The sequence below is a fragment of the Armigeres subalbatus genome, chromosome 3 (genome assembly GCF_024139115.2).
Source record: "Armigeres subalbatus isolate Guangzhou_Male chromosome 3, GZ_Asu_2, whole genome shotgun sequence".
Lineage (NCBI taxonomy): Eukaryota > Metazoa > Arthropoda > Insecta > Diptera > Culicidae > Armigeres > Armigeres subalbatus.
The window spans coordinates 136,021,821-136,049,113 of record NC_085141.1 but is presented as its reverse complement, the minus strand read 5'-3'; the positions used below and the strand labels follow the sequence as shown (position 1 = coordinate 136,049,113).

Below are 27,293 nucleotides of genomic sequence, written 5' to 3'. Positions count from 1 at the left end.
CATCAAAAACAAAGCATTGAAAAGGAATTTGGTTTGTTTCTTATTTTTGTGATTTTTTTCACCAGTGAGCACGCGTGTTAGTAAAAAGAAGCGACGAGATCGGTTCTGTCTTTCTTTGTTTTGCGATTAGATGAATATATGTTCAGTGAGATGGAAATCGGAATAGTAATATAAACTAAACATAATTCGGCTACAAATTTGCCAATTGAAGTAACGAATTTACTGTTACTTTTACCTTTCATCTAATAAAGCCTGGCTTTGAGAAATGTACTCCAAAATACTAAAACGTGAAAAGTCAAAATGACATGTAACAATAATGCGCTGATCGGCAATAGAAATCTCATGATCGTCTATAATGAATATTCCATTTAATTCAAAATTTCGAACCTTATTCATGAAAATAGTAAGAAAATCAATTCATTTCATTTATTCAGACTAAGGCCGAAGTGGCCTGTGGTAAGAGTCTTCTCCATTCGGATCGGTCCATGGCTACACGTCGCCAGCCACGCAGTCTACGGAGGGTCCGCAAGTCATCTTCCACCTGATCGATCCACCTTGCCCGCTGCGCACCTCGCCTTCTTGTACCCGTCGGATCGTTGTCGAGAACCTTTTTCACCGGGTTATTGTCCGACATTCTGGCTACGTGGCCGGCCCACCGCAGTCGTCCGATTTTCGCGGTGTGAACGATGGATGGTTCTCCCAACAGCTGATGCAACTCGTGGTTCATTCGCCTCCTCCACGTACCGTCCGCCATCTGCACCCCACCATAGATGGTACGCAGCACTTTCCTTTCGAAAACTCCGAGTGCGCGTTAGTCCTCCACGAGCATCGTCCAGGTCTCGTGTCCGTAGAGGACTACCGGTCTAATGAGCGTTTTGTAGATTGTCAGTTTGGTACGGCGGCGAACTCTATTCGATCGGAGCGTCTTGCGGAGTCCAAAGTATGCACGATTTCCAGCCACTATACGTCTCCGAATTTCTCTGCTGGTATCATTTTCGGCAGTCACCAGTGAGCCCAAGTACACAAATTCTTCTACCGCCTCGATTTCGTCACCGCCGATGCCAACTCGCGGTGGGTGGCTCACATTGTCTTCTCTTGAACCTCTTCCTATCATGTACTTCGTCTTTGACGTGTTGATGACTAGTGCAATCCGTTTAGCTTCGTTTTAGTCTGGTGTAGGCTTCCTTCATCCTCTCAAAGTTACGTGCCATGATATCTATGTCGTCGGCGAAGCCAAATAGCTGGACGAACTTATTGAAAATTGTACCACTCGTGTTAATCCTTGCTCTTCGTATTACCCCTTCCAAAGCGATGTTGAATAGCAGACACGAAAGACCATCACCTTGCCGTAACCCTCTGCGGGTTTCGAAGGGACTCGAGAATGCCCCTGAAACTCGAACTACGCACATCACCCGATCCATCGTCGCTTTGATCATCCGTGTCAGTTTATCCGGAAATCCGTTTTCGTGCATTAGCTGCCATAGCTGGTCCCGATCGATTGTATCAAGAAAATCAAGCACTTCCTTAAATTTAATAAATCGTCATGCCATTTTCTATTCCGCACCATTTTCCTAATGCTAGTCCGTTATGCTCGCTTCTCCCCTTAGAAGGAACGAAAGAAGGACTCTCCCCTACCGCTATATGCATAGCACCAATAATGCTAAATCGTGTCAGAGTTTCGCAAACCGACCCACCAGATCGAAACCGACTCCGAGCGACGCGGTGCAGTCAGTCGACTCTCTTCGTTCCCGGTGGTAACACGCGAAAAACTATAGAGCACAAAGCGATTGGGTGCCACGCGCGTCGTGTGGAAAATTCGTGTCACACTCTTCCACCCGAAAGCCATGATGAAACATCAGGCTTTCACCAAGCGTTGAATACCATTTCGGAATTCGAAATAAGAATTAAAGAAAATTCTCGGCGAATAGCATCGGTGTCTCTGTGGGTGTCTCGCGGGTGTGTATGTTTTTTTTGCGTGAGGACAGGCACAGTTTTCCATTCTTCATATTTTCCAGTGTCTGTTTCGTAATTTCCACGGTCGCCGTCGTCGTCGTCGCTGCGGGAAAAGAACAAACGCAAAAGGGATAGAGTGTGCTCACAATAAGGTGTGGGGAGAGTGATAATTTCGTCACGGTCAAGCGTCGGTGGGAGCGAACGCCTCCCCGCATAGTATAGTAATTGTGATCTATTGTAGTGTAATTAATCAAACGTAAATGAATATAGTTCTGTGCTAGGATACCTCGAAAAGCGCCACATTGTCTGGTGAACGGATTGGGGTCGGTACCGCCGAAATTCCGCGAATTTCGCTGAAGGTGGAGTCAGGTTCGTATGGATATAAAGAACAACATCTCAAGTAACGGGGGGTAGGGATGAGATGCTGCTAACTCACAATGAGAAATGCAGGCACAAGAAGGATCTGGTAGCTATGATACCGAGCGATTGGGCGAGATTTTCACTTGTCGCCGGAAATCCTCGCAAGGCAGTCAATTTCTATGTTGATGGCTCCGTGATATAAATGGGAGTGCTTCTTGGTGATTTAGGCTTTTGTTTTTTCGGGTATCAAGGCATAGTTAGGGTATGAGGATTGTTAGATAAGTATTAGCTTAAGTGGCGGAAGGAAAAGTGGACGCTATTGTTATATTGTATACGTGCATAAAATTTAAATTATGTTAGATCTAGGATAAGGTTTATTGTTTTGGTTTACGAACTACTTTGCAACAAACTGTGTATTGCTGTTGAGAAGTATATTCCTGTTTAAGCTCAAAACGTTCCATGTTGTGTTGTAAAAGTAAAACAGATACAAATTTAGAAGCCGCTCAAAAATATTCAGCCGCATTCCAACCAATCCAACTTGACGTTCAATCTGGAATGAAGAAGGTGATTTTGCTTAAAAAGAACTACAAAATCCTTTTGCACCTCATACCGAATAATCAGGGACAGCTGTTTCTGCAGCATAATTGATACAAGGTGGTCGCGGTTCAAGCAGTTTTGTTGACTCTTATTATGAAATTAAATTCAATACCTACACAACCATTCATCGCTTCAATTGCTATTAATTTCATTTACATTCCTATTATGGTGCGATGCTAATTTGTTTAATCATTAAAGAGACCGCTGTTTGGCTGTTTGGCGAGTGTTTTTTTTTTCAAACACTTTTGTTGGCAATGTCAAACAATAATAGAATCATTCTTGTTATAACCGATTACATCGCAATGAATATAATTAATCGCTTAAAAATCATTGCTTTTTTTTGTTCATATGTAAAAGTGATTTTCGCAATACCAGATCCTTATACCCATTTATAAAGTTTGTGTTTTATTGATAAACGAGTGTAACGAGGGTAGACACTTTGACGTGGTGTGTTACGGGAAAGATCTACCATGGTTACATTGCCAGCTACAGGTAAATTCTGTCCCAACGAATGCCTTTCCACTTTTACTCACTTAAATTCACGTTCATTTCAAATCATTTCAACTTCGGAAATTTGTGTATACACCTGTCATAAGACGAGTTTATACAATCCCATTGAATTCCACCACTTAATTATATCTTGACAGATACGTATTTCGACCTCAAAAGTAAGGCCGTCTTCAGTGTCTCGTACTTGACTCGACTCGAGGATTGTATAAACTCTTATGACAGGTGAAAACATTCCACTAAAAAGCTCAAAATAATTTTCTTATCAATTTGTGTATATTTAAATTTAATTTAACATGTGACCCTTGAGGAAGCATTAGTTGGTTTATAAATTTATAATTTGATAACCTAAATTGCAACAAACGCCCTAATGGCTGGTTTGAAGTAATGCAAAAGAACCTGAACTTGTTTTTACACTCAGCAAACCGTTTTTTCGAGAGTTTTATATACCGGCTAGACGATGAACCTCGGATGTTCTTAACCTGGGAAGGGAGTTGACTTGTTTGGATTTGTTGGAGTACATTGTGATGGGCCTTAATGCAGCGTGGTGTATTCGATCACAGGGAGGATTTGCTTGTAGACAGCAAGCTTATTTTTCAGGGCACATGACCGACGGTTGATCAAAGGGTGCAGTAGTTTTAACAAAACGTTACACCTCGTCACCATTTTGTCAACCTGCCTATTGCCTGAAAATAAGCTTACTGTCGAGGGTCAAACCAAAGAAGACGGTCTCATTTACCCATTTCACTGGCGTGCCATTGAAGGTTATTTTACAATCCTCAGGTGGAACATTTTTTTATTCCTTTATTTATTTGGGTGGCACTCTGAGTTACTTAATCGCTACTGTTCCAGATCTACTGTGGTATTCTGCTAGACAAAATCCACATAGAATCTATTGATAGATCAAGCTCTATCTGGAATAAGGGCGAATGTCGCAAAAGTGGATTCTCTTCGTCGAGGGGAACTCTTTTTAATAAAAGTGACAAGCAGCTGTTTTCTTTGTAGTTTATCACCTCAGCACAATAGAAAACAATGCGAACTTGCATTCTGAGGTGATAAACTGCAAAGAAATCCACTGCTTGTCACTTTTAATTAAAAGAGGGGAAGTCGACGAGGAGAATTCTCTCTTGCGACATTCGCCCTTTTACCAGATAGAGCTTGAGATTTCCTTTATTCGTCATTATTATCATTGCCAGTCCATTTCATCATCCATTTGCCCTTGTCGCGAATCGAAAGATCGTTGCATTGTTCGGTTGCCATTTATTCGGGTACGCGTACGATGGAGGAATCTCTGCGAGAAGAAAAATTCGTCAGTCCGTATGGCACCGTATAGGCTGCGTATCTGACGACTGACGAGGATGAGTTGAAGGTTTGGGAATCAAACCCATGGGCATCCGCTTATTAGGCGAACGTGTAGCCAATTAGGGGAAGTGGGGGTAGCACGCCCATAGGGGTTAAAACGCGCCACCCCTGAATAAGGTTAAATATCCCCATTTTGATTATTTTCAATAGTCTATACGATAAAGCAATGAAAAATATTGCCATTGGATACATATATTTCATGATTTTTCTCTAGTTATACATGAAAAACTCGAAAAAACGATTTTTGCGTGTTTTGATGCAATTCTAGCTCGGTGGAATTTAGTCTTTCTGTCGCTGTTATACATTGATAAATTAATAATTGAGCCATGAGCCATGCTGCTTACTCGTGTTCTTTATGTTCCACACGAAATCGTCGTCAAAAATGGTTTTATAACGATTTTATGGGCCTTCAAACTTCTCAGGTCGGTGTGGGGCATTACGCCCATGCTCATTTCGTATGACCGAAACAGTTGAAACATTCGGTTAATTGCCTTAATGTAGGCAATTAAAATGAAAATCAGTACGATAAGCACATGCGCGTTTTAACCCATCCACTGGCGCATCTCACCCCGCATGGTTTCAAAATCATTTTTTTTCGGGTGCTTTTTAAAAATCAAATTTATGTGCAATAAAATGGACAATTAGATATCTGTTATCGGTAGTCAGTCGCAGATATGCTGTTCTTCAGTATGCGCTGATGAAAACTGGCTGAAATGGTGGTTTTCATTGATAAAAATGGCATTTTCCTTAACGTGGGCGTCCTACCCCCAGTTCCCCTACGCTTCCGGACCTCCTTTAGGCGGAACATGTTTAGGAGATTTCGAGTGGGGGTTTTCGCCGCGTTGATACAAATCTGGATACAAATCCAGCTGGTGAGGTACACTGTCAGAGCTTTGGAACAGTTCGTCGAATGATGTTTAGTTTAAAGGTCATTTCTAGCATGATTTTTGAAAACGTCGTATGTCCAAATAAGAGACTCTCTTTCATTGCGGTTTCTTTTGGTAATATCTAGGCTAGGCTATTTTTTACAATATTTTCACCTCAGCACACTAGACAAAGTTATTTTCTTCAGATCTGTGCTGAAAAATCCGATGAAAATTTTATTATGGCTTTGTAATAATCGAAAGAGAAAGTAAACAAAGAGATTTAGTCAAATTTTGTAAGTGAAGTTCAGTGGCTTATAGGTAATTTAGTGAAATGGATAATTAGTCAATAGATTTTTGATTAAATTTGAATAAATAATTTACAATATAGATGGATAAACTATGGGTACGATTTTCAACAGATCCAGTCAATTTATTTGTTTCGCGGCAGAACTGTACACCCGCCTGAAACGTGAAGCAACAAAAGTTGGACTGGTGGTGAATGCCTTAAAGACAAAGTACATGCTTGTGGGCGGAACAGAGCGCGACAGGGACCGCCTGGGAAGCAGTGTTACGATAGACGGGGATACCTTCGAGGTGGTCGAGGAATTCGACTACCTCGGATCAAATATACTATATTAACAATATGATTCACTCTCACGAAATTTTGGCGACACCACATGTGGCGCCAACTCGCGTCCGAAAGGATCGATTCACACGTAAATCGAACTACCCAAAATATGACGATCGTTTTACACACACTTCAAAATGTCATCATGAAAAAAATAGGGATGCTTGATGTTTTTTTTTTTTTGCAAACTTAATCGATTATGTTTAATCGAATGCAAACGGAAAACCAAATGTTGTAGCAGAAGTTGACGCACGCTGAAATTGAAATTGACGCACGCTGAAGCAGCTGGAGAGCTATACGAGGTTCCTGTGGAAGTTTACATTCTTCTCACATTGTACCTACTCGCTCTCTGTTTCGCACACCATGTTGCTGTTTGCTCATTTGACTGCAACACAGAGGCGTCATGATTCTTTGGGAAATTTGACATTAAAGAAGTCAATGAATTGTCTGATACAAACAGCAAGTTGTCTGTTATGTGTATTTATCTAAAATTTATTTTATTGTTTTTTTTTTTGGTTAAATCTGGTTGAAAGTAAATTTAATAAGATACGTTGAAAAATAACTTGAATACAACATTTGGAATGCATTTAAATTTATATAGAATGAGGAATTATTCCAGCTTTTTCCTTGTTCCTTCTTCCTTCTTGATACTTACTTTTTCCTTTTTCATTCTTCATTCTTCCTTTCTCCTTTTTCCTTCTTCCTTCCTCCTTCTTCCTTCTTCCTACTTCTTTCTTCCTACTTCCTTCTTCCTTATCCCTTCTCTTTCTTCCTTCTTCCTTCTTCTTTTTATCTTCTTCCTTCACCCACCTTCCTTCCTCCTTCTTCCTTCTTCCTTCTTCCCTCTTCCCTCTTCCTTAACCATTGTTACTTCCTCCTTTATCCTTCTTCTTTCTTCCTTCTCCCTTCATTAGGAAACGTATTTCAACTATTCGGCCAAACGGCATTCGGCCAAATGGCGTTCGGCCAAATGACCCTTTCGGCCAAATGGCATTTGGCCAAACGACATTCGACCAAACGGCATTCGGCCAAATGACCCTAAACCAAATAAACTTTATAGGGCAAACGACCTATTATGGAGGGATTAAGCTCCGTCCCGTCAGAACAAAATAGATTTCGAAAATTCTTTAAAAATGAAGTGTTTACCTTTTTTCACATTGCAGTAGTCAAATAGGATGCTCGTTAACTCTAGTTTCGTAAATATTACGTCAATTGGGCTAAACTTAAGTTGCTTTGTTTTTGTCACAATAAAAACAGACTACCGCAATAATTGGACGCAGTTGCGACATTTTTTGAAGGTCAGTCCTATTGCGGTATTGCCTGCACAGTATAAAAATGTTGCAGCATATATGATGTAACAAAAAGGATCCGTTCGATTCGACCCATTTTTCCATCACTTTTTAAAATAACAGGTCGTCGTTACTATGGAGCTTGTATTCAATATAAAATTGAATGTAAATTAAATGTAAAATTAAAGGCTATTGAACACAAAAATATTGGATCAAATATTATTTACATAGCGTGTAATTTTCAGAATTTTTAACTGTGTGCATTTTTTATGGAGAGCGATACCACAACAATAGGACCTTTCGCAATAATAGGATCAAAGGACGCAATTTTTTAATGAAAAATGCGTATTTTCCATAATTTTGAACGGTTTTTTTTTTCAAATATAAGGTGTTCTACTGGTTGATTCGAAGAACTTTAGCGGATCCACAGTTGTTTTTGATGCTATTATATCCTGGATGGAGCATTTAAACACTACCGCAACATTAGGCCATATTCCAAACATTAAGACGATTTACCCTAGTGAGGACATTACAATTTGAAAGAAGAGGTACAAAACCATCAATAAAATTTTTACAAAATATGATCTGATATGGAGTTTAAATCTCTCCTTGGATTGCCCAATATTCTATCCTCAGGTGAAATCGTTCGGGTAATTGTTGTTTCTGGTCTCCGGTGGCATTAAAAATATGCTTCTGAAGGACTGAAGTTCAGATTTAAAATCGCCGTTCGTAAATCGGGGTAATACTCAGAAATCCGAAAACCGGAAGGAGCCTGTGGCCGATAGACTTTCGTTGATGTCTAAATCATGAACAGAAGATGCTTTGAAAGCGTGGCAGCGTTTCTTGCTATGTATTTAGCTGCAGATGATGAAGGCAAAAGCCTAGCTGAATGATGAAGAGCGATCACTTGGAGGATAGGATTTGGATTCGTGGAATGCCCGTTTTCCCGAACTGGGGCGCCCAAGATGAAAATACGTCGATTCCAGTTAGAGACTGCAGCACGATCGGTCGTGTCTTTTGCTAGCGCATTTTTCCGAGTTTTTTTTCATTCGTCTGATTTTTCGTGTTCGCTTCGTCACGTTGGCGTTATTTTCTCCCGCAACCAGGGATTTCTTTTAATAGGGTCCAAACGCGGGGAGCACTGGTTTTAAAGATGCATTTCAACGTGTTCTATACAGATGTGCAACACAAAATGAGTGAGAACAAAACGAGAATCATGTGGTTGCTGCCTATTCGATTCTGTTTTTTGCCCTTGTATACAAGTTTGATAAATTTGTTACCTATTATGGCTTGTTATGATTCGGAACAGTTTTTGCCTTTCTTTTATAGTTGTTCGTTATCTGTTGAGAGCGATTTCTGCAAACGCTGCCCAGAACTATCAAGGGAGCGTCGATGGCCGACTCGGTCGCTGGCAAGGTGTCAAAGCGCTCCACAAATGAAGGCTATTTCCTTTCTTGAAAGAAACAGAAAGCTTTTTACATGTTGTTTTGGCCAAGCCTAACTTTTTGTCGTTACTGGAAAACGATTACGGAATGGTTTACCGTTCTTGTGAGACAACATCCAAGTTGTACCCAAGGGCAAAAACCTTCCAAACTCACTGAAGCTGCGCTCAATTGAAAAGCATTGGGCAATCGTTGAGCGAGACCTTGAAAAGTTCAAATCGAATTTGTATTTAACACAATAGTGGTACACAACCTAATAAATGGCGTAAAACGTAAAGCCCAACAGGTAGCATTTAGAAAGTCGTACACATAATCAAATATATTTTCAGTATTTTCTAACCGTTGAACTTGAAAATGATAATCACACGCTATGTTTAAAGGCAACTATTATGCAAAGTGAATGCACCTCGGATGTTAAGCCGTTAGATCATAGTTTTTGACCTCTAGTTGAAGGATCTGGGCCAATTAAAATATTTCATCGGTGAAATTTTGACTTTTTTGCTATTTAAGGTAATATTTTTACCCTAAACACCTTAACTGATTTGTCTAAATTTTTTAAAACAATTTGTATAAAATCCAACCACTAAATTTTTTTCCTGATGCTTTAAGAAACATTTTCATATAAAAATATTTTTCATATGATGAAAGTAGCAGAAGGTATACTAGAAATACTGTTGACACCGAAAATATATTTCATTTTTCCATAGCGAATTCTTGTGTAACTGCTTATCTCATACGTGTCTATTAAAAACCAGCAACCCTGGATCGTCCACTTATTACCATAGAAAAAGAATTCAACGCTGGACAGGTCAAGAAAGATGCTCGATTATATTTCAATTGTTTTTATAATCATCTTCTGGAAGGAGGAGACTATCACACAATTTTAGACAAAACCCCTCCTCCAGCGCTACATTAGCTGGTGGGATTATTGGTCTACCAAATTTTCGGCCTGGAACAAAAAAAAACATCAAGACAAATCTAAAGTCTGGACATCAGAGGGTAACTCAACCACCTCAATCCATCACGCGCAACTTGGTTTCACTGGGCGTTACTGCCGAAGTCTTTTAGTTAAACGGGGTGTTTTGAAAGGAAAATAATGCAATGGTATTATAAAGTATTGGAGAGTCTACCACAGGCAGTTGATTACTGTTTTAGTGTAACATTTTTGGACTTCTATTCAGACGCCATAAGTCTTTCCTCCCTTTTCTGTATCGCACTGGACAAGGTCGCTCATTTTTGATACGCGTTTCGACCACCCAACGCAAGGTTTAAAACCACCGTTTGAAAAACAAATCTAACAATGTTTTTCTTCACGCTCGAATTTACCAAAAAGTATACAAATATTACCCGCCAGTGTTTTTTTTTACAACGTTGCTTGACATCTAACAGCTAGTTTGAACCCAAGTATCTCTTAATATATTGTTTGACAACAGGATTCCAATCATTTAGTATAAGTTACTTAGTAACTGGTGGAGTTCACACTACAAACTGTAAGGCAGAGATGTGGGATCAACACTTTTTGATGTTTGGCCTCTGAGATCAGTTGCTGACGGTCTACGAACCCGGATTTCTGGTTGATCAAACTATCTTTGGTTGAATACATATTGTGGAACCAGTTAGAGAATATAGTTTTCCAAAACAACTTGCTTTCATTTTATTTTACCATATATGTTAAACTTTTTTAAGCAAAAATTTTTTTTGGAGTTTTTCTGACACATGTACTTTTTTACTTAAGCTGGACAATGTGTAGTAGCATATCGAGTTCTGAATGGCATCACTTTCCAGCATGGGAAGATGCAGAAGGGTTTGATTCTGATACACATAGTATACTCGGTATCCATGGATTACGCCATTTTTGCGCTCTGGTTCCTGCCAGCTGATTCGGATAGTGGTTGAAGTTATCTCCAGAATGCTCAGATTGCGAGGTTTACTTGGAACTAGAAGCAATGGAATATTCAATAAAAAGAACATTGTGAATTAAATGCTACCCTGTCTACTACAGTTTTTTTGGTACAGTAATATCTTGATTTTTTGTCATTTCATATTATGTGTAGAGAAAAAATGTATTTCGAATCTAATGGGCGTCACGTATTCTTGCACCTATTAGATCACTGCAGAATTATTGTCCATTTTTTGTTAAATAACCAGCCCACCACAGTGCAAAACATAGTTGTTTTGTACTTATAACGTTAATCTTCTGATTACAACGATACAACAAAAAGAAAAAAAAAGTTTGTGAAAAAAAAGTTTGTTGTACGAGAAAGGCAAAAAAGTCAGAATACATATGCATATTAATCAAAACAATTATGTTATTATGTATGATACTGCCATCCGTCTTTTTATTTCATCTTTACAGAAATCAAGAAATCTATTTCTCGATGTTTGAACCAGAATGAAATATATTCCCCGATCTGAATCAGGACATTTCTTGAAGAGCTATTGGTTATCTATCTCTGAAGGCATAACTCATTGAAGGCATTGAAGAAAGGTCCTCCCTCATCCACGACAAAGGATTTGAAACTTGGTGAGAGAATTCCATTATATACATATATTTACCAAATTATATTGAAACTATATGATTAAATACCATTAAAAATAACCATCAGGGCACCCGATTGAAGCGATTTGGATAGGAAGAGTGGAATCGCCAACTTCCTATTGTTAACATCTCGTGGATAAAGGGCGGGCTCTTCTCCCCATCTATTGGGTCAATCTGGGAAACGAGGGCTAGATTATAATTTTGTGTGTACGAACTTTCTTCTGGAAGGAGATTCTCTATTCATCCCGTGGATTCGCATAAGTGTCTTTGCTTATGGAACCACCCCACCCATTTTTGGCCCTTCATACAGGAGTTTGATGAAATACATACAATAGTATAATCATGATCAAATCGTTTGTCAGATATGGCCAGTGCTATCGGCAGGTGCCTTGCTACAATAGATGGTAGTATCATCCTCATCCTCATCCTCTCTATTCAGACGCCATAAGAGCTTTTTGTGACAGTTGGATAGCACCCGGGCTACCAATCACCGAAAAATTCCATATTTAAAAATTCCATGTTCTTGAATTTTGTGAGCGCATCACAGAGAGGCCTTACAAAGTACACGGAGCAAACAACGGAAGTCATTCACAAAATTTTTTATGCTATCTAGAAAAACTACAAAATGCCAAATAACCACGAACAGAATGCAAGTAAACTGTTATCCACGATGGTAGCATATACAATTGGTCACATAATGCAGACGTCCATTGAGGTTGAATACAGTTTGAAATAATACAGAACATAAATACTACTTTGAACTAGTCCGTGGTTTTATTTTTTGTTGATTTGAAATGTTAAAAAGTGATATTATGTTCTTAAATTTAATAATACTTCTTCTTATTGGAATTACATAAACCACTCTGACAAATGCTGCCTCTGAGTTTAGTGATCATTTAGCACTTCCACAGTTATTAACTGCGAGGTTTCTAGCCCAAGTTACATTCGCATTCGTATATCATGAGACTACGATGATACTTTATGCCCAGGGAAGGCGAGAAAATTTCCTAGACAAGACAGGTAGTCGAACCCAGCCACTTTTAGCATGGTCTTGCAGTTCAGCAGTGCATCTTACCGCCCGGCTCAGGAAGGCTCCAGATCTATTCATAATAAATCTTAAGTTCATTTAAAACTGGCAGTAATTCTAATATAACTTCTACTATTTTCATCATATGAAAAATATTTTTATATGAAAGTGTTTCTTAAAGCATCAGAAAAAAACTAGTTATTGGATTTTATATAACTTGTTTCAAAAAATTTAAAAAAATAAGATAAGGTTTTTAGGGTAAAAATATTACCTTAAATAGTAAAAAAGTCAAAATTTCACCGATGAAATATTTTAATCGACACAGATCCTTAAACTAGAGGTCAAAAACTATGATCTAACGGCTTAACATCCGAGGTGCATTCACTTTGCATAATAGTTGCCTTTAAACATAGCGTGAATCATTGAACCTCCATTTGACCGAATGCCAGTTGGGTAGAAAACCTTATTGAGAATTTTGCGTAAAACTGGTTTGTAGAACTAACGAGGGTGGATTAAAAATATAAGATGGAAATTGGAAGGTCACATTTTCTGTTTACGCGCTTTTTCCAATAAGCTCAAAAAGAACCCAACGTAGATCGAAAATACTTAAAGTACTTCTGGGAGAATTTGTCAATGAAGATAATAGATTCTAATATACACCATTGTGAGATACCACACTTTCATTAGTAGCCAAATAACGTAAAAACACTGGTTTGGACTATGCTTTTGCTAATATTTATACCATTTAATAATGTGTATTTATTCTGGTTCGCCTGAAAATTTCACAACAGTATGTTCTTTAATTAACAGAGAGTGCATGATCGCTTGCTACAAAAAAATAACATAGAAAGAATATAATCCCTGGGAGAACGAGATAGCAAAGTGCTTGACAGTCGAGTCTTACTGGATTTCTCTCTGCATTGCGCATGCGTTTCTAGCTCGGTTTCCTATCAGAAAAACTTATCTTACAATAATTAGTATACTGAAATCTTCATTATAGGGTTTCTCACCCTATTCCCGGCCTAACATGCGCACGACTGCATTATTTAATTGATATTTATGACTAGGGGCAACTTTTCTGAATTTTGTGGGTCGTGTAATATTGCGATGGGGTTCACCTCTGCTTCAAAAATAGTTATTCTTGCTAAACACCGCTTGAAAAAGCTTTTATTTGATTTAAATTAACATGGTGCAGCACTCATTTCAGTCATAGGCGATTGCTTATCCGGCATACCCAAAATCTCCTCGGCATACGCAATATTTTACTCAATCTCTCAACATCTTACTCTCATTCTCTCTCTCCGGACGGTAGAAAATGCGACGTAAACAAAAATATGCACGTTCCACGACAACAAGATGCCAGATGGTATTATTCATAATCATTTTTATTTGGTTGAGAAGATATATTTACTCATCCAAATTTCTTCCAAACACTTAAAAACAATATCTTTTCCACCTTTTGAAATCGAGAGAATTATAAATAACATGATAGCGTCAACGTATTAGACAGTTTTCCTATTAACGATGAAGGATTATCTTCATACTAAAATAAGACTTATGGCCTTTTGGCAGCACTGTACAGCTAGAAGTTCTTGGGCCGAGGTGATTTTTTGTTCGGTTTGAGGATACATTTTTAAATGTATTCCAATATGTTTATATAAAATCTAGTGATACGAACAATTACAAAAGATTGAAGTGCGTGAGTTTAGCATTATTGTGTGGTGATAAACAGCCTGAAGCAATGGTTGTATCGAGCACTGTGACGATTTTCAGCTAGGTGTTTATTTGATGATACCGTTTTGTAAAAGTGGAAAGAATCACTCCGGCTCAGTGGTGTTACAACGAAGAGCAAAAGTTTGAAATCTACATTTTTATTTTCTATAATTGGATCGATTAGGAGTGAAATAAATGGTTGAAAAATATTGAGTATTGTGCGAGATAAATAGGAGACTTTTTTAAAATGATCAATCATAAACCTACGGCTACTAAACAGTATAAATCATTAGCTTTCTGTGCAGTGAGCCGGGAATGGGGTCCATAGGCCCAAGTAGTGATTTACCCTATTGTTTGAAAAGATTTCTTTTGACAGCCCAAAATGAATTGAATATTATGTTGCAAACGGCCTCTTCAATACGAAATACCAATTATCATTTAATAAATGGCGTAATCTAAAAGTTCTAATGGTAATTATGGTAAATATTGCAATGTGTAAATATTGTAAATAATTTTAGACTGCAAAACATAAAATATGTAATTATTTTTCGGTCACGCATCTAAAAACAGCTAAAAATTAAATGTGTTTGTTTGACGCATAAAGTTTACTGTACATTTTTGCCATTCTTTCATGTGCTTATTTTACTCTTGACTACAAATGACATGCTCTGTCATGCCTTCATCACTTGTGTAATGCAAATGTCAATATCAATATCGCTTCACGGTTTATCGAACTATGCAATAGACCTGTGCAGGAGTTCATCAAATTCACTCACCGGATGGATTTTGACATTTGAGCTTCTCGAACAAAAGTTCATTTTGCGTTCATTATGCGACCCGCTCAAACGTCATAATTTCTTGGGGGAGTTCATTTTGCGTTAGTCTATGTGGCACGGCAAGAATGATCATGTTGAGTAAATTCTAGAAGGAATTGGACATGTCTCGCTTAACTTTTCAAAAGGTCCTAAGTAACATTTTTTTCATGAATTAATTTGAATACAGCAATCAATAGCTTTCATGATGTTCTGTTGATTGCGCTATTCAAATTAATTCATGAAAAAAATGTTACTTAGGTCCTTTTGAAAAGTTAAGCGAGATGTACAAGTACAGTTGTCATATTTAAAGTCCATTTTTCGTCATTGCAAAAAAAAAAGCGTGTGCAACTCGTTGCAAAACTCGATTTTTTCAGCACTCGTAGTATTTATCCAACTCGGCAAGCTTCGTTCGATAAACGTACGACTGAAAAAATCATCTTTTTGCAACTTGTTGCACAAACTACTATTTTGATAAATTGTTGTACGTTTATAACGAGTTGTACGAGTTGATATCGAGTTATACGTTTATCCAACCAGGCTTGTCGAGTAGGATAAATACTACGAGTGCTGAAAAAATTTAGTTTTGCAACGAGTTGCACACGCTATTTTTTGCAATGACGGAAAATGGGCTGTAACAAAACGGTACGAACTAATTTACTTCAAATGATCATTCTTACCGATAAATCATGTTGCTGCAAAGAACCGTCATTTCCATGTTATCGTACCACAATGCGTAGCTCGACAAGCCATGAAGCGATAGATGAACTTGCCTTTGGAAAATTCTGATGTCATGGCCATCATTACCCAAGCTGATTCAGCAAAATGTAGTCATGTAACTACTGATCTGATGTTGGTTTTTCATTATAGCATCCAAATGAGTGCTATAATGGATTTTATGTCACTCATTTGAGTTTAAAGACAAAGATGTACATATTTATGTTTAGATTTTCAATTCTGAAATAAAAACCGGTGAAGAATTTTGTGTTATATTTTTAATTTTCGATAAAGTAAAAGAAAAACAATCTAATTTAGATCAGTCATGAAAGCAATAAAACAGTCACGTAATCTTCATGTGACACACTAGTGCTAGCCGATTGAGTGAAATTGAGTGCCTCGACCTTTGAATCACTTAATTGGTACGTGAATAGTGCTGTAAAAAAACACGTTGTTTTTCACGTAGATATGATGGGAAGATTATTTTGGGTGTAGCTAACACCGTCCTGTAAAACCACATTTTTTAAACCACAAGTTCCGACAGTTTGATAACCCCTTTGTTATGCTTTTGGCATACAAATTGCTAGCTTTCCGCGCATATACATACATATACACCCAGATGCTAGCAGCTGTGGGTAGAAAACCAGCGCAGCAAGCATTTCCACGTCGGAGCAGCTTCTACTATTACTATACGAAGCATAATTTGTTTTTCTCTATATTATCGTAAAACTTTATTAAAACGAGGAAAATCGATCATTTGATGATCGATTTATTCAAAAAAGTATGGGCATCCCTATACCTTCGAATGTCATCTTTTCAGCTGCATGACTGTCGCCATGGGATTTGCTAGAATAAACAAGAAGAAAACATGTTTAGATTCCTCTTTGCTCGCTAGATGATGTTGTTATCACCGGTAGAGATGTCGTAAAATCCCGATTAATCGTTTAGTTACTAATCGATTACTCTTGATTCTTGTCGATTATTGAATCGATTATCACAACGATGAATCGATTAATCGAAGTAATCGATTAATTTGCGACATCTCTAATCACCGGCAAATGGTTCGCCATTTCGTTGTATGGAAAAGCTCGAAGTGAATCATATTGTTAATATAATATATTTGCTCGGATCCTTGCTAACGGCTGATAACAATGTCAGTCGTGAAATACGAAGGCGCATCATCTGTGGAAGTCGGGCCTACTACGGGCTCCAGAAGAAACTGCGGTCAAAAAAGATTCGCCACCGCACCAAATGTGTCATGTACAAGACGCTAATAAGACCGGTTGTCCTCTACGGACATGAAACATGGACAATGCTCGAGGAGGACTTGCAAGCACTCGGAGTATTCGAGAGACGGGTGCTTAGGACCATCTTTGGCGGTGTGCAAGAAGACGGTGTGTGGCGACGAAGAATGAACCACGAGCTCGCCCAGCTCTACGGCGAACCCAGTATCCAGAAGGTAGCTAAAGCCGGACGGGTACGATGGGCAGGGCATGTTGCAAGAATGCCGGACAGCAACCCTGCAAAGATGGTGTTCGCTTCCGATCCGGCAGGTACGAGACAACGTGGAGCGCAGCGAGCGAGATGGGCAGACCAGGTGCAGAACGACTTGGCGAGCGTGGGGCGTATCCGAGGATGGAGAGATGCGGCCTCGAACCGTGTATTGTGGCGTCAAATTGTTGATTCAGTGTTATCTGTTTAGATGTAGACTAAATAAATGAAATGAAATGGATAAACTAATTAGAGAAATTCAGTGGACGTGAGGAAGTTCAATTAGCAGGGAAAGAAACGTATACAGAAGCTAATGAGGATTTTTCACCTGAACAAACGGAAACTTACTTACACGGCACTGCTGGGTAAAGCGTTCCATTGGTACTTCGCTTACCTGAAGGAATAAAATAGACCCCATCTCGCGGTCCTTAGCCTCTTACCCAGCAACTCCTATCCCTACCTCCCCGTGGTGCTGGTCGGGATACGAGCAACCGGTGGGAACTATGGTCGTATGCTGAAAGGGAAGGGGGGGGGGTGGATTTGCTCCTCTCCGGAGGTGCACATCGTACTGAGCGTCTGTTCTCCATGTCAGGATCGGCTCACAACAGCGTCTGTTCTCCATGTTAGGGGCGGTCGTCCGAGTGCCAGCGAGGGACTCTTAGTGAAACTTTGCACCATGGTCCACCAGGAATAAGGAGGAATGGTCCTCCGGAAATTTAGGGGGTTTGATGTCAGGCCCTGCAAGCCAGCCTTTAAAAAACATAAGCAACGAACAATCAACAAGAGAGTACGGACCGGAACCATCGGCAAAGACCACCGCGACGAAAAGGGACTAGCGATTGGAAACTCGGTTCGTGGAACTGCAAATCTCTCAACTTTATCGGGAGCACACGCATACTCGCCGATGGGCTGAAGGACCGTAGATTCGGCATCGTAGCGCTGCAGGAGGTTTGGGGATCAATGGTGCGAAATTAGCTCACATGCCGGAAGCACTGATGATGATAAGGACGCATTCTACGCGCAGCTGGAACGTGAGTACGACAGTTGCCCAAGCCACGACGTCAAAATCATCATAGGAGATTTGAACGCTCAGGTTGGCCAAGAGGATGAGTTTAGACCGACTTTTGGGAAGGGCTCACCGGCTGACGAACGGCCTACGACTAATTGATTTCGCCGCCTCCAAGAATATGGCCATTTGCAGCACCTACTTCCAACACAGCCTCCCGTATCGGTACACCTGGAGATCACAACTGCAGACAGAATCACAAATCGACCACGTTCTGATTGATGGACGGCACTCCTCCGACATTATCGGCGTCAGGACATATCGTGGCGCTAACATAGACTCTGATCACTATCTGGTGATGGTTAAACTGCGCCCAAAACTATCCGTCATCAACAATGTTCGGTACCGACGACCGCCGCGGTACGACCTAGAGCGACTGAAGCAACCTGATGTCGCCACTGCATACGCGCAGTATCTCGAGGCAGCGTTGCCGGAAGAGGGTGAGCTCGATGGGGCCCCTCTTGAGGACTGCTGGAATACAGTCAAAGCAGCCATTAACGACGCAGCTGAGAACAACATCGGGTATATGGGACGAAGTCGACGGAACGATTGGTTCGACAAAGAGAGCAGACAGATTCTGGAGGAGAAGGACGCAGCGCGGGCGGTCGCGCTGCAGCAAGGTACCCGGCAGAACGTTGAACGTTATAGACGGAAGCGGAGACAGCAGATCCGCCTTTTTCAGGAGAAGAAACGCCGCCTGGAAGAAGCGGAGTGCGAGGAGATGGAAGAGCTGTACTGTTTTCAAGAAACATGCAAGTTCTACCAGAAGCTCAACGCATCCCGCAAAGGCTTCGTGCCGCGAGCCGAAATGTGCCGGGATAAGGATGGGAGCATCTTGACGAACGAACGTGTGGTGATCGAAAGGTGGAAGCAGCACTACGAGGAACATTTGAATGGCGCTGAGAGTACAGGCAGTGAAAGTCAAGGCAGCGGAGATGATTACGTCAGTTCAGCGGACGATGGAAGCCAACCAGCCCCCACCTTGAGGGAAGTTAAGGATACCATCCAACAGACAGAGACCAATAAAGCTGCTGGTAAGAATGGTATCGGAGCTGAGCTCATGAAGATGGGCCCGGAAAAGCTAGCCACTTGCCTGCACAAACTGATGGTCAGAATCTGGGAAACTGAACAGCTACCGAAGGAGTGGAAGGAAGGGGTTATATGCCCCACTTACAAGAAAGGCGACAAGCTGGAGTGTGAGAACTTTTGAGCGATCACCATCCTTAATGCCGCCTACAAAGTGATATCCCAGATCATCTTCCGTCGTCTGTCACCATTAGTGAATGAGTTCATGGGAAGTTATCAAGCCGGCTTCGTTGACGGCCGCTCGACAACGGACCAGATCTTTACTGTACGGCAAATCCTTCAAAAATGCCGTGAATACCAGGTCCCAACGCACCATCTGTTCATTGATTTCAAGGCGGCATACGACAGTGTAGACCGCGTAGAGCTATGGAAAATTATGGACGAGAACAGCTTCCCTGGGAAGCTTACCAGACTGATCAAAGCAATGGTGGATGGTGTGCAAAACTGTGTGAAGATTTCGGGCGAACACTCCAGTTCGTTCGAATCGCGCCGGGGACTATGACAAGCTGATGGACTTTCGTGTCTATTGTTCAACATTGCGCTAGAAGGTGTCATGCGGAGAGCCGGGTGTAACAGCCGGGGTACGATTTTCAACAGATCCAGTCAATTTATTTGCTTCGCGGATGACATGGACATTGTCGGCCGAACATTTGCAAAGGTGGCTGAACTGTACACCCGCCTGAAACGTGAAGCAACAAAAGTTGGACTGGCGGTGAATGCGTCAAAGACAAAGTACATGCGTGTGGGCGGAACCGAGCGCGACAGGTCCTGGACAGCAGTGTTACGATAGACGGGGATACCTTCGAGGTGGTCGAAGAATTCGTCTACCTCGGATCCTTGCCAACGGCTGATGTCAATGTCAGTCATGAAAAACGAAAGCGCATCATCTGTGAAAGTTGGGCCTACTACGGGCTTCAGAAGAAACTACGGTCAAAAAACATTCGCCACCGCACTAAATGTGTCATGTACAATACGCTAATAAGACCGGTTGTCCTCTACGGACATGAAACATGGACAATGCTCGAGGAGGACTTGCAAGCACTCGGAGTATTCGTGAGACGGGTGCTTAGGACCATCTTTGGCGGTGTGCAAGAAGACGGTGTGTGGCGGCGAAGAATGAACCACGAGCTTGCCCAGCTCTACGGCGAACCCAATATCCAGAAGGTAGCTAAAGCCGGAAGGGTATGATGGGCAGCAGAGATGCATCTGAACACGAGAACGCGTGTTCGTGTTCAAAACGTTCTGAACACTGCACACTGTTCAAGAGCACTGACCGAACTTAGCAACTTGTATCCTAGGAAAACAAACTCAAGTGACGGCATGCTACTCATTTTTCGGCTGGTAATGGAACACGTGGACATCTAACGGTATGCTCGTATGTATTTGCATAGTTCCAAATCTAAGGAATCTTAGTTATTAGTGTAACCGTACCCTTAGTGGAGGTAGCACCAATAGTGGAGGTAGTGGGATTTTAATGAGATTTATCATAAATATACCACTTACAATGGTTTCAGTTGATGCATCGTGCTTCAAATATGCTGTTAAATGCAACTTATCCTCAAATTTCGCTTGAAAAACTATTAAAAACAATGATTTTCCTTAATAAAATTGACTCCCTTGCATCTATAGTGGTGCAACTGTACCAATAGTGGCGAGTCCCATAAGAAATCAATAGATAGCACCACTATGGGAACCAAAATTAATTTTTACCGCCTCTAAAGGAACAGTGTACCCATAGTGGTGCAATCAATATTTAGTAATTGTTGATATTAAATGACATCAATCTCATTTTTGTTAGCAAATTTATCAGTTTATCTAGGGTAACATTTCCGATAGTCGTGGGTGTTCCTATAGTTGCGGTAGTACGGTTTGCAGGGAATTCAAAAATTAAACTCAGTAACCCACATTACCAATCAATTAGTCGACCTGTCATAACAATATGGAAACAGAATAACATTGAAATTTCATTTAAACTGGTAAAGTATATTTAAATTACTTAATTTTTTTCCTTCCCTTGCATCAATAGTTGCGGTAGTGTTCCAATAGTTGCGAGTCCCGTATAAATCCTATGGGATTCGCAACTATAGGAACACGAATAACAAAATACCGCAACTATTGGAACACTGTACCAATAATTGGAGGGTTGATTTTAGGTAACAATAAAGGATTTTGATGAAATTATGGCACGCTTCGGATAAAATGGAGATAATGAGCTTTCGGATGCACTCTCAAGGTAAGGGAAATGAAGTATGGATTAGGTGTTATAGACAAATTAGTGTTGGAAAGTGCTTAGTTCCTCCACTATTGGATCTTTTGCCCTATTGGCTAAGACATTAAAGCTGTAAATTTCCCATAATTATCAATTTTTTAAAAATATTTTCTTTTGTGGATCTACTAATACCTCCACTATTGGTACCGTTACCCTATGATCGTTTTGCTTGCGTACCAACTCAGTGCACACTGAACTGTGTTCAGAGTTCAATATTGTGAACACCAAGGTACGCTGTTGGCTCATGTTCTGTTGAGGATGCATCTCTGATGGGCAGGTCATGTTGCAAGAATGCCGGACAGCAACCCTGCAAAGATGGTGTTCGCTTACGGTCCGGCAGGTACGAGACGGCGTGAAGCGTAGCGAGCGAGGTGGGCAGACCAGGTGCAAAACGACTTGGCGAGCGTGGGGCGTATTCGAGGGTGGAGAGATGCGCCCTCGAACCGTGTATTGTGGCGTCAAATTGTTGATTCAGTGTTATCTGTTTAGATGTAGACTAAATAAATGAAATGAATATAAAAACCTTATTTAGAGATAACAATAGCAAACAATCGAATATAATAAAAACAGTAAAGGTTATTAAAATCATAACAGCGATAGGCAACTTCTCAATATTTTATGAACATCTCCAAATTTGAACAAATATAAAACTGTTTTATTATTGTAATTGTATGCATAAGAAAAAAAATTATGGTAGTGTTCTTCAAAATCCTTGATACAGATGCAAGTCTCTCTAATAAAGACAATAATCATAAATCCGTGATGAATACTGGAAGTCATAGAGGGGAGTTAGATTGAAATATCAGATACTCTCAATTTTAGACACATTTTGCTTTAATTGTAGATACTTTGACAAAATGAAGCAACTCTACATCAGACTAAAGAGGAAAGCTAATCGAATCGACGACGAAGTGCATGATAGGAAGAAGCACCAGAGAACAATGCTAGAAGTTTATATAAAATGATTCTAAAAACATATTTTTAATAGTAGTTGAAAAACGGACGAATTATTTCCCCACTACCGCTACTATTGAGCATGCATGCCTCAGTGAAAGGTCGTTTTCTTCTATATAGCTTTGCAGTGAAGTTTTCCCACGAATGCATCCACGGTGTTTTGACTACCGATTGGAATGTTTATCTACTGCTCACGTAAGCCACATGTTCGGTGACTTAACTTTTGAAAAACTTTCCTGTTCGTTGTTGGAAATAGCAAAATAAAACAGCATTTCCTGTGAACATTTTCAGTGATGTTTACTTGTCCGTTAGGAAAATAGCACGTAATGGATCTCCGTGCAGTGGCATGATCTCATCATCGTCATCATCCACATCATACCAGATAGGTGCTGCTTTACTACACGACAGAGGCTCCCAAACTTTTTATTTACCCTTATTCATAAAATGCAAATGATTTATGATTTATATTATCGAAGATAAACCTACAAAGGCTTTACTATTTAAGAGCTTTAGCTTCTTTTTATCATATGTTATAGGCAGGGAATCAATATTCGTGCTACGCCTAACAATATAGGTACTCTTTGTCATCAACAGAGTTTGTTACTGACAAACGCACCTAGCGACAAACCTTTATCAGAAACCGAACACAATATGACAAGAATCATTTGCCTTGCATGCTCTGATATTTCCGAAAATACGATGCTAATTTGGGGCCCTCCTTAGCCGTGGGTAAGACGCGCGGGTACAAAGCAAGACCATGCTGAGGGTGGCTGGGTTCGATTCCCAGTGCCGGTCTAGGCAATTTTCGGATTGGAAATTGTCTCGACTTCCCTGGGTATAAAAGCGTCATCGTGTTAGCTTCGTGATATACGAATGCAAAAATGGTGCGAGGCGGCTCTGTCCCACTGTGGGGATGTCATGCCAATAAGAAGAAGAATATTTCCATAAAAGCAGAAACTATGATAGCATGAAACCGAAACTTGTTCTAGAAAAAATGCAGAATAACGGAATGAAAAGTTAGCAACAAGATTGTCTTCTTTTTTGTTGCTTGCAAAAATTTTCGGATCTTTGTCATTATTATCTCCGATAAAAACAAAGCTTTGTCGTTGGTTCTCTTTCGTCGTTAGTTTCGCATGCGTATTCCAAAAAAAAATGATTCCCTGGTTATAGGATATGTTTGCAGTACTAATAAAGTGGCCAGTTTTTAAGCTATCATCGACTATCGTGGTGATCCAGAAACAAGTTTTTGTATAGCGGGATGTGCTTTCTTTAGTTTGACTTGGTATGAAGTCATGGAACATCGATGATCCTCTGTTTAAGTTTTAGTATCTTTATTAAACGGCATCAACTCAATTAAAGTGTCCGAAATTTTACGAGGACGAGTAGGCATTAGTTATAGGCATACTAAGTTACAATGACCATGAAGTAAAACTGCGACTTAATGGAAAGTGGCTACCATAATGAACATAATTTTTCAATTGAAATAGAGACTGAAATGTGAAATAGAATATATTTTTTGATTCACTTAATATTATCCCCTTGGTCAATGATTAATATTCAATTTGCAATCTTTGCCCTGAAATCATGAACCGCCGCAGTTCGGGAACCTATGTCAGGAGAAATTTCGCGCTAGTTTGCGCCAGTATTTTGTTCTCTGCACCGAAAGGTTAGACGTTCGTCATTTATGCCAGTAGTTGCCCTGCCTACCGACATTGGATATGCGATGGCGAATAGGTGCCAAAAGGAAACTGCTGCTGACACGAGATCCGAACCAAACGGTGCACGTGCGTCGTGGTATTTGTGCAAGAGTGGAAAACTGCGAGCGCTCGAACCATTGGGTTTCTCTCGCTGAGGCTTTTGTTTATCTGCGAAGCAGAGGTTGGGAGGAATTTTCCGAGCACCGCTCTGGTGTTTTCGTTGAGAGTAGGCGATGCATGGATACACGCATCAGATGTTTCATACAAAGGTGTTGGCGAGTTAAAATAAATTGAATCAACACCGTGCACAAGAGAAGCATTTCGACAAAATAGAAAATTGATTATTTATTTCCAAATTATCAAAACCAGTCACAGCTGTGTGCCATTTGCGAACAAGGAATTTTTTTTTCGAAAATCCGCATTTTTCTGTTTGGAAAATGTTATGCGTGTATGCATTCTATTCTGTTAGTAGAAAATTACAACAATTTGATGCTCAAAGAAAATTTACAGCAAAACAATGCTGAACGCAGAAAGAGAGAGAGGAAAAGTTATGCGAATAAAGTGGATAATGTCGAGGAAAATGCGAAAAGTGTTGATGCATTCATGAAAGACAGAGGTTCTCATTTCCGGATTATAAAGCTCATTATTATTCAATTTCGTATTTAAATTGCGTTTTAAATTGCCATTTCAAACGTTTTGTTTTTATTTGTTTATGATTACTTTCCCACAATACGGCAATGTAGTAGTATATATCAGAAAGAAAGCAACTTTTAGATTTTGGAAATCAATCAAATTAGAAACTTATTATCAAATTGGCTGCCCAGGGTGCATGGTGTACATTGTATCTAATCAGGAAACTCTTGAGTTATGCTACTTTAAACCCTTAATGTGAGAGTGCTGGCGAAGGTGGATAAAAAAAACTAAAAAGGGGCAGCCCTATAGAATCGGCTGTAAGAATATAGATGTATGACCACGTATTGATATTCTACTCAAAACAACTAGCCATTTTTGATTTTATATTGTATTAAAATTGTAAACTCTTGCATGATCCATTAGTAGATTTTCGTAGTGTTTTGAACCATCATCTTACGAGGGAGCTAAACGTACGGCCAATCCGCCAATTATAGTGAAAGTTGAGAAATATGTCCATTTTTTCTTCAGCTTTGAAAATAGTTTTGAATTTTAATACAAATATTCGCGATGAATATGTAGTAAAATCGATTTAATGACAGATTTCATGTGTTGCAAGTGCGTTGAAGACCACTCTCCCCTACCCATTTACCCCACAAAGCAGCTCCTTAGCGTATGCTTTAGAGTACTGCATGATGACGCAGTTCGACAGTTCACAGTGTTTGTTTACAGGGACTTAGTCTCTGGAGCAGCTTCCGGAAAAACTGTTTCACGATTTTTTAAGAATATTTATGCCTTCTTTAATTGATTTATTGTATGAATCAAAGCATATTATTGGGATATTCGGATCAAAATGATTTTGAACGGAAATTACGAATTTTTATTTCCGACTCATCGATTTTGATTCTGTAGTTCTGTAAACAAGCTCTGGGATGTGTCAGAAAAATGAGGTTAAGACAAGATCTTGCATTGGGTTATAAATGAACCGAATGGATCGGTGGAAACTGATAGAGGGGAGTAAAATCATGCGATAATTGACTGATTGTGAGAACAATTAGTGTTTGGGAATAGAGCACAAATCAATAGTAATTAATTCGTAAAGTTCATCAATTCTTTTTTTAGCTAGTATGTTTGCCGATGCAGTACTCGATTTCATCTATAAAGAAAAGCACTTGTCGTTTAATTACATGCCTATGGAAGTACTAAGGTTAACGGCATCACACCATACATCTTCTTCTATATATAAAACAAAGTTGGCATTTGTACGACCGCGCATCACTCAAGAAAAGACAACCCAATTTTTGCTAATTTATATCCCTTTTCTTCTTCTATTTGGAAGAAAAATGTTAAGATGAAATGGAATACTTTAAAGATCAATGCCCAATCTTTTCGTTGAAATGGTTTTTCGTACAATTTTGCATGATTTTTTTCAATGTTGAAAGGAGGCTTCCGAGCCTCTTGAAAGGAGGAGGCTTGTCGGCTGTTCGGCCACATTGAGAGTTGACGTAAAGTCAATGTCAACTTCTCTCCACGAACAGCCTAGATAGCCGTGTGGTGTCGGCAGCTGGTTATCTGGCTAAGAATAACATTACGGATTGCCTGTTCCAGTGGTAAAAGTCCACCATACAGGTGACCCCTAATTTTCGGTGTGATGCGGCTTTATGTTTACCGTGCCTACGAATGAATGGTTAGGGGGGTCTAATAAGAACCTAACCGCAAAAGGAGCCTGTGAAGCACCAGGGCCCCCTTCACAGTATTTTAGCCCTCGCTGCGCTAACCGGAGCTATGGCGTAGTTGACTTTTTACTTCTCCGAGATAATCGGCTACTCTTATTCAACTTCAACGTGAGGTTCAATAAGAATGGGGTTATGAATATGTGTTTTACTTAGTTTTCAACAAATTGCCACCCATATGGATTCGCATTATGCGTTTTTCACAGTGTACTCTGTGTCTCGTCTTTGACGTTCGGCTTTGGCTACTCTTGCTCATCCTCAACGTGAGTGTGGAGTTATGAATATGTGTTTTACTTAGCTTTTCAACAAACTTCCACCTATATGGATTCGCATTATGCATTTTTTTTTTACAATGTACTTTGTGATTGTCACCTATATGGATTCGCATTATGCGTTTTTCACAGTGCACTCTGTGTTTCGTCTTTGACGTTCGTCCATTGTTACATCCTCTGTGTTTTGTGACCTCTCTTTAGTCCCTAGCTGAATCCGTGTGAGTCTACATAATTGGCTTTCCTATAAATGGTTCCATTCTCCCTTCCAACTTCACTTCCTCTT

At 39.9% G+C, this 27,293-nt stretch overlaps 1 protein-coding gene across 1 annotated transcript in view; it reads left to right on the top strand.

Moving 5' to 3' along the window:
* The first annotated feature begins 1,739 nt into the window (after positions 1-1,739).
* Positions 1,740-27,293, top strand: part of LOC134226161 (WSCD family member AAEL009094) — a 104,113-nt gene continuing 78,559 nt past the window's right edge. Inside the window, exon 1 of the mRNA XM_062706755.1 lies at positions 1,740-2,322. The gene's annotated coding sequence lies outside the window, so the exon portion shown is untranslated. The remainder of the gene's footprint in view (positions 2,323-27,293) is intronic.